General features: G+C 39.6%; 1 protein-coding gene across 9 annotated transcripts in view; it reads left to right on the top strand.

Annotated features, from left to right (window-relative positions):
- The window catches only part of LOC110981560 (uncharacterized), a 54545-nt gene that overhangs the window by 26373 nt on the left and 12665 nt on the right, over positions 1 to 15507 (top strand). The window contains exon 1 of one of the 9 annotated variants that reach the window (XM_022239193.2): positions 8657 to 9009. The exons of the other annotated variants lie outside the window; for them this stretch is intronic. The gene's annotated coding sequence lies outside the window, so the exon portion shown is untranslated. Of the gene's footprint in view, positions 1 to 8656; positions 9010 to 15507 lie in introns of those variants that run through there. 9 annotated transcript variants of the gene reach the window in all.

Below are 15507 nucleotides of genomic sequence, written 5' to 3'. Positions count from 1 at the left end.
CACTTTAATAATGGACTCCAGCCCACAGGGTCTTCTAGGGCAGGCGCACTCAAGCAAAAGTGGGCACTTCTCCCTCAGGTCTGATATTCAGTCAAAGCATCTGAGTGGAAATGATTTGTTTTGAAGTCAGAAGCTTGCTGTTTGGAGAGGGAGTGATAAATGTGTTGAAAATGGCTGGAATATGTGGCCTTTGATGATGGTAAGGTGAGGATTTATTGCTGGATGTCATAATTGGAGACAGTGACATTTTATAGCAATTTACACTGCAATACTCAATCAACATATCGTACATGTAGTGGTTGCAGCCATGTACAGGAACAGTAGATGATCGTGTGATCTTTTCAATACTCATGAGTACCAGTTGAAAGGAAGGGGTGTGTTTTAAAATGAATCTATTTTACATGTAATGCTTGTTCAAACAGTACAGAACAAGTATGTGCTTGTACATGTACATGTTAGTTTTTAAGTGTTTGAATAGAAAAAATGGAGCTGATAATGATCAATCAAGAAACCAGATATCACCTGGGGGCCTCATCTGTGAGGCTTTTGATGATGGTAAGGTGAGGATTTATTACTTGATGTCATCATTGCAGACAGTGACATTTTATAGCAATTTACACTGCAGTACTCAATCAACATACCGTACATGTAGTGGTTGGAGCCACGTACAGGAACAGTAGATGATCGTGTGTGATCTTTTCAATATTCATGAGTACCAGTTGAAAGGAAGGGGTGTGTTTTAAAATGAATTCATTTTAATGCTTGTTCAAATAGTACAGATGAAAATGATACCAGTATGTTGTACAAGTTTGCAATTTTCATTTGTGCAAAAACCCATAGTATATTTGCATGGATGCAGGATGTGTTGGATGATATTGTTAATGACATAGAAGTCTTCTGTTTCAAGAAGAATTTTGCACCGGGGAGATGTTAAGTTTAATTAGGGGTTTTTGCCCTTCCGAGAGTTTGTGAACAATTCACAAGCATTGAGTCTAATGCTTTCTGCAACCTTTTCATATACATGTACTCCAGAGGTTGAATGCTGAGAAATTCCGTTTACAAAATTCTTCACACAAATTGACCAATAAAAGGTCAAGATGGCATTCTCCAGCCCATAATAAAGTAATCTGCAATTCCCAGTGGTCGGTTGGGCAAGCCCCCAGACATAAGTGTACATATAGGTCAGGATAAGACATTAGGTGTAGACACTCAGACTGTCTGAATGCTAGGCCAGCCCTTCCTAGACAATCTTGAAGAGTCCCTGCTTCCCCTCAAGTGGAGAGTACTTTGTCAGGGGACAGTGGGAGGACAGCCATCTCCCATAAGGCTGCTCCATCTGCAGACCTGGTAAACACACAAAACCTGAACCCAGCCGGGCTCTTGAAAGCCATCAGGCTAATTGAAAAGAAGTGGAATTGAGCATAGTGTGCCAAATAGAAGCTCATGCATTTGTTTCTTCAGGAGATTAGGATTGGGTATTTTTCCCTTCCTTTTTAATTGTGATGGTGTGCATGGCCATAGTGTGGTTCATCCATTAAGATTCACCCCAGAGACTGCCGCCACCCTGGATTATTGATTGAAGTCTGACTCCCTGACTGTGTTTTTGGAGACCCTAAAATAATAAAGGAGAGCTCAATGTACACATGAGTGGGAAGATTTTTTTTCCTACTAGACTGAAAGGAGGGGTTTGGGGATCATCTGACAGGGAAGTGAATGGTTGATTGTTTTGATAAAACTCATTTTGGGCCATCTGTTGTAAATTTTGCAGAGTGTGTTTTTTTTGCTTTGTTTGTGTTGTGGTTTAATTCCACATTTTTCTAGTGCGTTTTCTTGTCCCCGAAGAGCTTATTGTAAGCATTTTTGGGGTGTGATTTTTCTTCTTTTGAGAGTAGAATGTTGAACATTAGTTTTGATTAAGTTGGTGGTTGCTTAGTTGATTGTACTCTGAAGGGGACTGCCTAATCAGGGAAGATATTTATTCAACTGATGACGAGAGACTTACTATGTACCTGTATGGTACATAAAAGCCAAAAATTAAATTCATACAAAACTGTGCATGTCAGTGATTTTTGAAGGATAGTTTACTGTAGTTAGGCAGCTGTGGATTTAAATGGCATACTTTTGTTTGAGTTTAGCTTTTGGTTTTGTACCATAGGTACTAAATTAGAAGTAGACATGTGGTACGGTACATGTACATCCCATGTATCCCATTACTGTAATTGCTGTTAACTGACAGCAAAAAAGCCCCAAAGAGTTTTTACTTGTATATTATGAACATGTACATGTATTTGTAAACTTAATGGACAGAACATTCAGTTGCTACGTACATGTATCTCCATGTATGTTACATGTACATGTATCAGTATTCAACTTCTCACACTAGTGTCTTTGCCCAAAAGCCCTTGTAATTTCATGGCATGGGTGAATGTTTGGCAGAAAAGTTGATTGTGTTACCAGTACAAACCGTATGCACCATGTACAGTAGGAGAAATTAGGGCTTACATACATTGCATACGGTACAAAGGAGTGCCCATGAAATCATAGGCTCTGGACAGTAGGCCTGCATTGTACACGTGACCTCAAATCAAGTGAGGAAAATGCTGTCAGTGAGATATTCTCATTAGAGCCGACTGTTTATTTTTGTTTCATTTTTCATTTTTGTGGAGCCAATCAAGGATCCCCTAGATGCAACTGAAGTTGTGTCGTCTTGGTGCTCTTAAACACCATTGCTTAATCAGTGGCAAGGCCAACAGGACCAATCTCATTCTTCTCCACATGCGATTTGCTGCTGTAGCAAGCAACCTGTATGAAGAATTTTAGACAAGTTGGCCGAAGAAGGGCTAGGCTGACCTAATGATTGTGCTGTCTAGCCAGGAGGAATAAATCCTCATGGGGCTACTGAGCTGGAATCTACAGTCACTGCAACAAGACAATCTTTCTTTTAACCCTAAAAGAGCTGGGGTTATTTTGCCTCATCTCACTCGACTGCCATGCCCAATTTTTTTTTTAACTTGGCATGCATGTAGAGACCCAGCTTATCATTACAAATGTAAAGTTTGAAGTCGACCGGACATATATGGTTTTGTTGTTATGGTCATTTGAAGTTAATGGCTACATCAGTGCCAGCACGAGTGCATTGTGCACTGCAGTGGAAGAAGTTACATTGTTGGCTGACCTGTCTCGGGAAAATGCATGCTGCGGGAGAACTGTGTGTTCGATTTTTGCAAAAATGGTGTCAAAATGACCGCAAAGGACTACTCTAAAAACTCTTTTAGGCTCACTTCCTGAAAACATGCACTGCAGCGATATCAGAAAAAAATGTTGAGGCCCCCCACCGCTCTTTTAGGGTTAAAGGTGTTCAAAGTTGGTTTGCATGAATATTTGACATGAATTCTATGAAGTGAAGCAGATCATTTAAATTGTTGTTCTCTTAAGTGCAGGATGAGGTAAATGAGGTTAGGTTGCCTTGCATCTTCCCTTCTCAGCAATTAGGTACATGCACAGTATCAGGTTCACCTCCAAAACAGACCTCTGTCTAATCTTGCCCCTTCACAAGACCCTCGCTCTACAGATCGGTTGAGTTGGTGACTGGATACTGTCCGTCGGAGCCTGCTACATATCCATGTGTATGTGATACATGATATATTTGTAGTAGATCGAGGTTTGTGTACAGGGTACCTGGGCTGGCACTTCTATCATAATACATGTACATGTATTGCAGACTAGACAACTGAGTGTGGTTATGCTGTCAATAATGCTTGGTTCAGGTGGCATCAAGTACTGACTGTGTAAGAAATCCATGATCACAGAGGGTGGTAGCTGTTGTCCAAACTCACATGCTGACCTTTCATGAAATTAATGGCTCTTCCTTCATGGATGTACATGTACCTATGCACTGTACCTATGTGTATGGTATCAGCTCTTATACATGTACAGTATGTACATGTATTCTATGGTCCACAGTGTACAAATGTACCACCTACAAGCAACCAGCAGGCACTGTGCTGAGTATGTGTCATTGTCATCATTGGGTTACTTGTACAAAGCATAAGTCTTTGCAATAACTAATTTAGCCCAAATGATTAGTCTGTACTATGTACAGTCCATATGTAAGTTTTCTCATCTAATCATTTATTAATTTACCCGACCACCTTTTTTTCAGGGAGTGTGGACAAAGTACTGGTATGGTGGGGAGGAATCACTTGAAAAACAAGTTGTTAGCTAGTTAGTGTATTCTGAAATACTGCATGAGCGGTTCTGTGCTTCAGTGATAACATCAGTGGTGCGAACACATGTATACATGTACACACGTACCTGTACATGTTCATATAGTGTATGCAATAAATCTGTTGTCATGCACCATGTGCACATGCATGTACATGTACAGTAAAGTAATGTTATTCTTGTCCCAGTGCAGATTTCTTTTACAGCTACATGTATACATATATACAAAAAAGGCCTTGTTGAGTCACCTCCTTGGGTCATTACCTTGAAGGCCATTCAGACCATAAGCTGGAGGGCATGATTAATTCAAAGGAGAAATGTTGTGCCTCACAGCACTTGCATGTACACTGTACATGTATATTGGTAAGCAAGAAGCATATCATCTATGCCTTTACACTGTGGTTTTTTTGACATTCCTTGGATTTTTTTCTTTTGATGCTGACATGGTTAATTAGGAACTGGATCAGGTAAGTGAAAGTGAAGTGCTTGATCAGTTGCTTGAAGGAAGACTGGAAGGACAGGATGTCTGCAATGTTGAAAACTTAGAACTGAAAGATGAGATGAACATCAAGCAGGGACTTTTAAAGAGACCATGTGACAGATACATTTGACTAAAATCCTGGAAGTTGTACCTTCATGTTTCAATTAAACTTATTTTTCATTTTTATTTTGCTATTTTTATCAGTATTTTAAAGCCTTTTTGGGTTTTATGCTTGTGTGAATTTGCATTTTCGTCAAAACTGCCATGTAATCTGAGGCAGTAAACCCTAATATGTAAGTATATGGCAACAGGCCAATTAGCAATCTTTTCTCAGAAACGTTTTCAAAGAGCAAATTTAGGGTTCAAAAGTTGAGCATGAAAACAAGCAAACTGAACAGTATCTTCTCGGATGTACATCACACAAACAGCGCCCTCACTTGTCTGGAAAGCGTTGTCAATTTTGAATGTTTCAAAAAGTGCTCTTTACCCTTTACTTAACTCCAAGACAATTTCAACTAGTTTACATACATTGAAAAGGATTTTAAATCTGCACAAAAAGTGATTCTAAGAAAAATTCATTGCTATGTTCCATTCATATTGTTTACTGCCACAGTAGAACTTGGCATTTTTTACACCCAAGGACCCTGCATGTTGGATCATCACAAAAGGAACGACTCATTTTACTTTGATTGTGATTACACTTTCAGCCCAGAGTTTGTATGATTCTCTTGACTGTTCCATTCATACATGTATACTGGTTTGTAAGCCTCACTACAAAATGCCTTCAAAACTGTGCTTGGAAGAAAGACGAAATTTGTAAACCTGGGTCCAAACAGAAAAATTACATTTTGGCTTTTATGCTTATGAAAATTTCCATACCATGTGATATCGTCCAAGGCAGAACAGCAGTGGCACCCTACATGTACCTCTGTATACAATACTCATATGTACAGTATATATCACACTTTTCTACACTCTCTTGGAGTAAATTCTATTTTTTACTTGTTTGTCATATTAGCTTGTTGTGACCATAATAATGGCCATCAGTGTTTCTTCAAAATGTGTTGTTGTTATTGTGAAGCACGTTTTTTTTCTGCTCGGTAACAAGTTGTGCCTTTTTTGACAAAACCAAATACGTGAAGCTTCTTTTTTCCCTTCAAAAAATTTTTAAAAAATTAATTTGGAAAAGGGATAGAAGTGAAAGATATAAAAAAAGAGATGAAAGGTGATGATCATCACCAATTTGCTTGAAAATACCTCAAAATTAACCCCCTCCAACTGTTAATTGTTTATCAGTTGTTAGATGATAAGTCCTTCTCTTCCCCTCCCCCCCCCAAAGTTCCCTGGAGAAAAAAGTGGTTTGTGTTCACCTCTTCCAGAAACAATCCTGACAACGCCCCTTGGAACAGTTACACACATATGAAATGTAAACGTTATAGGGAAACATTTTGTCCTCACATGTGCAGTTCAGAATTTCTTTACCAAGTAAATTGTCATCTTCACTCCAGGAAGGCCTGCACACAGGTACATGTACATTTATGTGTGGATTCGATCTTGCCATAGGCTAATGCAGTTTGTGTTCATTCATACAATTTGTACTGTCTCAGTGTAAAACATTCAACAGCCACTTGGATTTGGCTGCATTAATTAAGGACAGCTTATCAACTCTGAAAACAGCCCAAAGCAACATGTATTACACAAGGGAATTTCCTGTCTAATTGCTGGCTCATGAATATGTCATCCATGCTGTTGCTATCACTTTCTCAATGTACACATTGCAAATGTACAAATGGAAGACTAGCTATATTTAAGAGATCATTTTGTTTGCTTACCAATGGTGCACAAAGGTGATCATGTTAAAATTTTCTCATGTGAGATGTTGGCAAAAGATGGGTAAATTCTCATTAATTTTATCTCATTGAAAGAGTATGCAGTTTGTTTCATGTGAATATTGGCATGTGTCATGATTTTATTGATCTTAAATAGATGTTCAGTCTGTAATATGTGTGAAAATGAACAATTATTTCTTTGATTTATTTAATCAATTAAAATTACAGTTCCAAATAATCAATTGGCTGATACATTTTTCACGCATTTGGCATAGGGTTTATCAACAACTACTGTACTGTATATATGTACAAAGAAGTAGTTAGTCCATCTTGAGACAGTCAAAAGGAAATATTTTTCACTGTAAATTTCATGCCATTCACTTCATAGTTTTCACTGAAGTTGAATGCATGTAATCCTATCTTTATGTTCGTCTGACATTTTGTTTGAGATGCCGGTAATTGCTTCAGTTTCTGCTTTAAGAGGTTTAACGCCATCCTCATCTGCTTTCCAAAAGGAAGCATTCATTTTCACAAAGTGCGTACTTGTGCGTGTTAGTTTTTAAGTGTTTGAATAGAAAAAAAGTGGAGCTGATTATAATCAATATAGCAACCAGATCACACCTGGGGACCTCATCTGTGAAAAGAATTGTAACAGAGAGTAACTACGGTCTGTTCAGTGTTTGTCCCTCAAAGGCATTGCATGTACAGTACAGTGCATGTGTGCGCAGAATGCATCTCAGCTATCACATGTCTATTGTGGCAAGCAGGAAAACTCTTCTGTTGTAGAAACTTTTCTACATGTAAAGCCCTGTAGTTCACAGTCTTCATCTTTTTGATTTGTTGGCTAAATATTGAATGCTGTATGTTACAGTACGTAACATGCCTTTATAACCCTGAAGAATATGTGACTACACATCATCGGTTGGATATTGTGTACGTCACTCTTGCCATGGCACATTTGTACATGTTCTGTATACTTGTATCTCACATATCACAGCAATTAGCATTAAGCCAGTTCGGCATTTCAACAGCACATGTTCAAAATAATTTGCGTTGTACATGTACATGCAGTGTGTACATGTACATGTACAGTAGGTCATTCAAGAACATCAGTACACGTCAATTGAGGTGGGCGTATCAGCAAGTTGTAGTCCGGTTGGCATGCTGCTCACTCTATCTTTAGGCTTACCTGGCATCAGGTGCTTTGTTCTCGATCAGTGGCCTTGCCCCTTTGAAATGCCAAACTAGCTTAGTGTTAAATGATACTGGTGTCCTGTCTGTCCTCATTATCCTTTGCCATGCAGATTCTTTGATTTGATTCCAATCTCTTAATTCTTTTTAAAATTAAATTACATGTACATGTATCACATGGCATACGTGTACATGTACATTGTACAAGGACCGATAAGGGAAGGATTAGGGTTAGAGCTGTCAGACTCAGAGGTTAGGGTTATTTGGTCTGTAAGAGATGCAGAGGGAATTGGAGAAGATTCAAATTGAGGAAACCTTCCTTGTATTCCATCTCACCAGTATATGGTTATTGAGGTGCTCAAATAAACATTGTAATGCTTTTTTGGTAGACGGACTGACTACATGTACACGGTACATGTAAACCCCAATAAAATGAATTCGAACATTTTTTCTTTTGGGATAGTTTTAAATTTTGTAGTGATATTAAAGTCTCAGTAAATTTGACAGTTGGTAATAAAAATACAACCACAATGCCTCTATTTATTGTACTTGCAGATGCACATGCACATAATGTATAGAGCACAATGTCTGTATGAGCATTTACAGGCAAATGTAAATAATGCTCAGTTGATGTACATGTATAAACATTGTGTATATACAAGACCTTCAAACAGTTGTACTCATATTCTGTCTCTTGTTTGAATCCCACAACAATCCTGATGCGTATTCAGGATGCTGTGAAGTCAAGCGGACATGACAAATCTTGCCGGGGTACCAGCAATTGATGAGAACACCCTGATGTTGACCCCTGCCCCTCCCCCACAGTAATCAGCTTAAAAAATTATAGCAGGTGTTAGTGCTGATGCAATTTGGACCAGCAACGAAAATAATATTAGTAGTTCAGTGGATGACGTCGGTGATGTCATTTGGTGTGTTTTAATAAGGGCCGTGGTCAGTTGTTCAACTACCATCAAGTCATCATCTGTGTGATGCATGCATAAAGCACTCCAGCAGTGCGTAGATATTTGGAGGCTAGGGCTGTCAATGCTGGTATGCTGCGGCAGCGTGGAGATGTAATGTTACAAGTACATGTATCTGTGTCAGTGTGGCAATATGTCAAAGCTATAACAATCATTGATGCTAACTCGCCCATACTGCAGAAATAGGAACATACTGCTAACACTAGAGGGAGCATGTGTGCCATCATAGCACTGGTTGATTAAAGTGTGTATAACTGGCCTTTGCCTTTTGATGGTTTGGGTGTATAGGCTACTGCTGAATTTGGTGAGTTTAACTGCAATTATTTTCTATTCATCACTGCATTTGTGGTGTTGTTTTGAGTCACGTGTTGCAGTTTTGCTTGTTTGTTTTAAAAGTTTTTATTTCTGTAGCACCGGTACTTATACATAAAAGCATATATTCCTCATGAGAACCAGTACTTAACCGTCCATTTGTATTTGCCTTCATTTGAATTGGCTGACTTTGTTACATTAGTTTGGTCTTTTCCATGTATTGCAGCGGTACATGTGCCAATAATTGTAGTATCAAAGTTGTTTGGATAATTTGCGTACATAGTAAAAATGTATGCACAAGGTAACTATACATGTATGTACATAGAGTTGTGTTTTTATTTTAGATGGATACAATGTTAGGAAAGCAAAACATTGTTGTAACTACTTTTCAGATACCTGTATGTGTGGAACTAAAGTATGGAATTATGATATGAAAATACATGTAGTGTGATAAGTTGTCTTGGAATAAGCTTATGTGAACAGGGTCATGCAACACGGAGTCTGAATTTACATGTTTGGCAGGTGTAAACATTTTTTTAATGTTGCCCCCCCAAAAAACAAATGTATATTAAAGTTTACCTCCAAAAGAAAGTCTTGCAAACTAAATGTGCCATTATGTACATTGTATCTGTAGGTAAGATTTGCAATACCTCTAAACTGTTGTCAGAGGGCTCATCAATGGAAGTTCACATTGCACTGTGGGAAAAGGTCAACATTCTTCATGTACATGTACATGTACACCTTTATTCAAAAGTAACCACACACAGCTCTAAGTTATTGCACTCTGCTCAAACTTTAACTGCCAAATCTTACAACTCTCCCATCTTTTCGCTTCGTAGGATGTCTCAGCCATTTAACCCCATGGATCTCGGAAGTGACTAGATACTAACCCGTGAAACCTGGTCTGCTATTTTTCTCAAGACTCTTATGGGTTCATGCTTGGACTCTGTTTTTGCATCAATTGAAAAAGGAAATCCCAAACACAATGATAAAATTGGAAAATGAATAGCACAAATGGGTCGGATTCGAACCAAGAACTATGGATCTGTAGTTCAAATCACTACCAACTAAGCTATCGAAGCGACGTAATGGATTCCGTTTTTGAAATGTCTCAAATGGTGTATTGCATTGTCCCCTCTTCATGAATCATTGGTCCCCCAGCTACTGAAAAAAAGTAGCGCACCAGGTTTCACGGGCTAGTATTAAGCCGCTTCCATGGATCTCACTCCCTGGATGTCCAACATTTTTAAAGGACTTTAGTGGTTGAAGCATCATAGTTAAAGTTGGCCAGCATGTGGGCTGGAAACAAATCTTTGGGGGGAAATACATTGTACATGTACTGTACACGTATGATTGGGCACGCCGTACACAAACCTGTATATTGGGATTAACTCCTTCAATGTACAGGTATGCATTAACAGGTACATGTATTTGATTGGGCACGCCGTACACAAACCTGTATATTGGGATTAACTCCTTCAATGTACAGGTATGCATTAACAGGTACATGTATTTGATTGGGCACGCCGTACACAAACCTGTATATTGGGATTAACTCCTTCAATGTACATGTATGCATTAACAGGTACATGTATTTGATTGGGCACGCCGTACACAAACCTGTATATTGGGATTAACTCCTTCAATGTACAGGTATGCATTAACAGGTACATGTATTTGATTGGGCACGCCGTACACAAACCTGTATATTGGGATTAACTCCTTCAATGTACAGGTATGCATTAACAGGTACATGTATTTGATTGGGCACGCCGTACACAAACCTGTATATTGGGATTAACTCCTTCAATGTACATGTATGCATTAACAGGTACATGTATTTGATTGGGCACGCCGTACACAAACCTGTATATTGGGATTAACTCCTTCAATGTACAGGTATGCATTAACAGGTACATGTATTTGATTGGGCACGCCGTACACAAACCTGTATATTGGGATTAACTCCTTCAATGTACAGGTATGCATTAACAGGTACATGTATTTGATTGGGCACGCCGTACACAAACCTGTATATTGGGATTAACTCCTTCAATGTACATGTATGCATTAACAGGTACATGTATTTGATTGGGCACGCCGTACACAAACCTGTATATTGGGATTAACTCCTTCAATGTACAGGTATGCATTAACAGGTACATGTATTTGATTGGGCACGCCGTACACAAACCTGTATATTGGGATTAACTCCTTCAATGTACATGTATGCATTAACAGGTACATGTATTTGATTGGGCACGCCGTACACAAACCTGTATATTGGGATTAACTCCTTCAATGTACAGGTATGCATTAACAGGTACATGTATTTGATTGGGCACGCCGTACACAAACCTGTATATTGGGATTAACTCCTTCAATGTACATGTATGCATTAACAGGTACATGTATTTGATTGGGCACGCCGTACACAAACCTGTATATTGGGATTAACTCCTTCAATGTACAGGTATGCATTAACAGGTACATGTATTTGATTGGGCACGCCGTACACAAACCTGTATATTGGGATTAACTCCTTCAATGTACATGTATGCATTAACAGGTACATGTATTTGATTGGGCACGCCGTACACAAACCTGTATATTGGGATTAACTCCTTCAATGTACAGGTATGCATTAACAGGTACATGTATTTGATTGGGCACGCCGTACACAAACCTGTATATTGGGATTAACTCCTTCAATGTACAGGTATGCATTAACAGGTACATGTATTTGATTGGGCACGCCGTACACAAACCTGTATATTGGGATTAACTCCTTCAATGTACAGGTATGCATTAACAGGTACATGTATTTGATTGGGCACGTCGTACACAAACCTGTATATTGGGATTAACTCCTTCAATGTACAGGTATGCATTAACAGGTACATGTATTTGATTGGGCACGCCGTACACAAACCTGTATATTGGGATTAACTCCTTCAATGTACAGGTATGCATTAACAGGTACATGTATTTGATTGGGCACGCCGTACACAAACCTGTATATTGGGATTAACTCCTTCAATGTACAGGTATGCATTAACAGGTACATGTATTTGATTGGGCACGCCGTACACAAACCTGTATATTGGGATTAACTCCTTCAATGTACAGGTATGCATTAACAGGTACATGTATTTGATTGGGCACGCCGTACACAAACCTGTATATTGGGATTAACTCCTTCAATGTACAGGTATGCATTAACAGGTACATGTATTTGATTGGGCACGCCGTACACAAACCTGTATATTGGGATTAACTCCTTCAATGTACAGGTATGCATTAACAGGTACATGTATTTGATTGGGCACGCCGTACACAAACCTGTATATTGGGATTAACTCCTTCAATGTACAGGTATGCATTAACAGGTACATGTATTTGATTGGGCACGCCGTACACAAACCTGTATATTGGGATTAACTCCTTCAATGTACAGGTATGCATTAACAGGTACATGTATTTGATTGGGCACGTCGTACACAAACCTGTATATTGGGATTAACTCCTTCAATGTACAGGTATGCATTAACAGGTACATGTATTTGATTGGGCACGTCGTACACAAACCTGTATATTGGGATTAACTCCTTCAATGTACAGGTATGCATTAACAGGTACATGTATTTGATTGGGCACGCCGTACACAAACCTGTATATTGGGATTAACTCCTTCAATGTACAGGTATGCATTAACAGGTACATGTATTTGATTGGGCACGCCGTACACAAACCTGTATATTGGGATTAACTCCTTCAATGTACAGGTATGCATTAACAGGTACATGTATTTGATTGGGCACGCCGTACACAAACCTGTATATTGGGATTAACTCCTTCAATGTACAGGTATGCATTAACAGGTACATGTATTTGATTGGGCACGCCGTACACAAACCTGTATATTGGGATTAACTCCTTCAATGTACAGGTATGCATTAACAGGTACATGTATTTGATTGGGCACGCCGTACACAAACCTGTATATTGGGATTAACTCCTTCAATGTACAGGTATGCATTAACAGGTACATGTATTTGATTGGGCACGTCGTACACAAACCTGTATATTGGGATTAACTCCTTCAATGTACAGGTATGCATTAACAGGTACATGTATTTGATTGGGCACGTCGTACACAAACCTGTATATTGGGATTAACTCCTTCAATGTACAGGTATGCATTAACAGGTACATGTATTTGATTGGGCACGCCGTACACAAACCTGTATATTGGGATTAACTCCTTCAATGTACAGGTATGCATTAACAGGTACATGTATTTGATTGGGCACGCCGTACACAAACCTGTATATTGGGATTAACTCCTTCAATGTACAGGTATGCATTAACAGGTACATGTATTTGATTGGGCACGCCGTACACAAACCTGTATATTGGGATTAACTCCTTCAATGTACATGTATGCATTAACAGGTACATGTATTTGATTGGGCACGCCGTACACAAACCTGTATATTGGGATTAACTCCTTCAATGTACAGGTATGCATTAACAGGTACATGTATTTGATTGGGCACGCCGTACACAAACCTGTATATTGGGATTAACTCCTTCAATGTACAGGTATGCATTAACAGGTACATGTATTTGATTGGGCACGTCGTACACAAACCTGCATTACTCGGACACTCTCGATAGAAGCGACATTAAATTGATTGTACACGGACCATCGGTACCGATGGTCTGTGTACAAACCAGAATGGACCAATCAGGAAACAGCGCCCATGGCTTGTGTACTCCCAGAACGTAGCCAATTAGAGCGCACATGCTCACCTAGTACCTTGCATGCTCCACACCCGTTGCCCTTCCCGCTCGAGAATTTCAAGCACACAAACAGTGGCTGACCACAGGGTTTTACGAGCGCTGCGACAGCATGTTGTTTTGTGATTGACCACTGATTGACCTTCCAAGCTTTTCAAAGCGGTGGTTGGGCATTGGGCATGTGCATTATCATATTCGTCTGGGAAAGCTATCTGCAGGTTATACTTCCCAAATTATGTAGAGGTCTACTGCGTGTATAATAAATGGTGTACATGTACATGTACATGTAGACAACACAAGAAACCAGTGTTCTAACATGCGCAGTTGGAGCTTATAGAGAAAAATAAAACAGTTTTATTGAGTCCGAGAAAGCTCATCGTTTTCTGGGACAAGATAACCGAAGAAAAAACAAGGGTTGGGGTCTGTTCGAAAAGTTTCTGGCTAAATAAAACCTTAATGTTCAGAGCCATGTTATCAAATCTGGCAATTATATGAAAGATTTGTCAATTGAGGCATTTCTTGCCCTTCTATTTGAGCTCCACTTCAAGATCGCGAGGGTGTTGTGAACGAAGAGAGAAAGACACAAATTGTTAGACAAAATTGCATGAGTAAGAGGCCAGTGTGTTTAGTCTCTGATACTTTAGTGATGGCGAATGTGCGGTCAGAGTTTGAGTGATGAAGATGATGAGGTGAACATAGGTCATAATAATGAACTTCAAGACAAGGAGGTAGAAATAAACAAAGAAGAAGCTAGTCAGCCTGAGCAAAACGGGCAGAATTGCACCGGGAGGCATATATACTCTATCCTCCGTGACACTCAAGCTCGTTCAGATATCCCGCGAAGCCCGATCTCAAGAACATGGGCAAAGGCTTTCAGAACACTTAGAAAAGGAGTCTACTCACAAGAAATCGCTAACATAGTGGCAAGAGTGCACAAGGGGGGAAGGAAGACTTTTGTTTGGCATTGGCGATGAGCGTAAAGGAAAGTACACAAAGGCTTGAGGGCGCAGACCTAGCAAGTTAGGAAGGGAGCAAACCTGTCTGATAAGCCTCACTTGCATCAACAACTTGCAGGTTCTTAATGGCGTGAAACTTCATAGCCCAAAAGAGGTAAGGATGACCAATCTTTTCTTTCTCAAAGATACACGGCCCAATCTGGAGGCGTATCGTGGTGAGCAAGGAGGATGGCTTGGGGAGTTGTGCTTCACGTAATGGTCCCAGTATTACTTCATACATGATGAAACTCATCGACGTCGTGCAATACTATGGGAGAATTTCCCTTTTCAATCCATGATGAGGCTAGCGACAGAAGCCGGTGAGCACCGGCATTAATTACACATGACATATTTTTATCAACACAATTTGAGAGGTGGCGGTAAAAACAGACCCACAGTTTTGCAAGCTCTCTTCGAATGGCAGTGGAGATGTTTTTGTCCATCTGAAATTGTTGTGGCTTTAGACGAGTTTGTTGAAAACCATCTGACAATGTGTGATGTTGATGAAGAGAGTCACAGCGATGGAGAAAACCGACCTTTGAGTATGGCAGAAGATCAAGTATCTGAAGACAGCACTGGGAATGAAGACGCAACGCACTACGAAGAGCATAGCTAACCAAACGTTCGTCCTTGCTGGCAAGCTGAGTGCTTCCCAGGATACAGTATCTTCTAAGATAAGACGCCTTGGTGGA

This window comes from Acanthaster planci, linkage group LG11, assembly GCF_054643075.1.
Source record: "Acanthaster planci isolate LZ-2023a linkage group LG11, COTS_SCS, whole genome shotgun sequence".
NCBI lineage: Eukaryota > Metazoa > Echinodermata > Asteroidea > Valvatida > Acanthasteridae > Acanthaster > Acanthaster planci.
The sequence above is the reverse complement of the archived record's forward strand: the minus strand, read 5'-3'. Positions and strand labels throughout refer to the sequence as shown.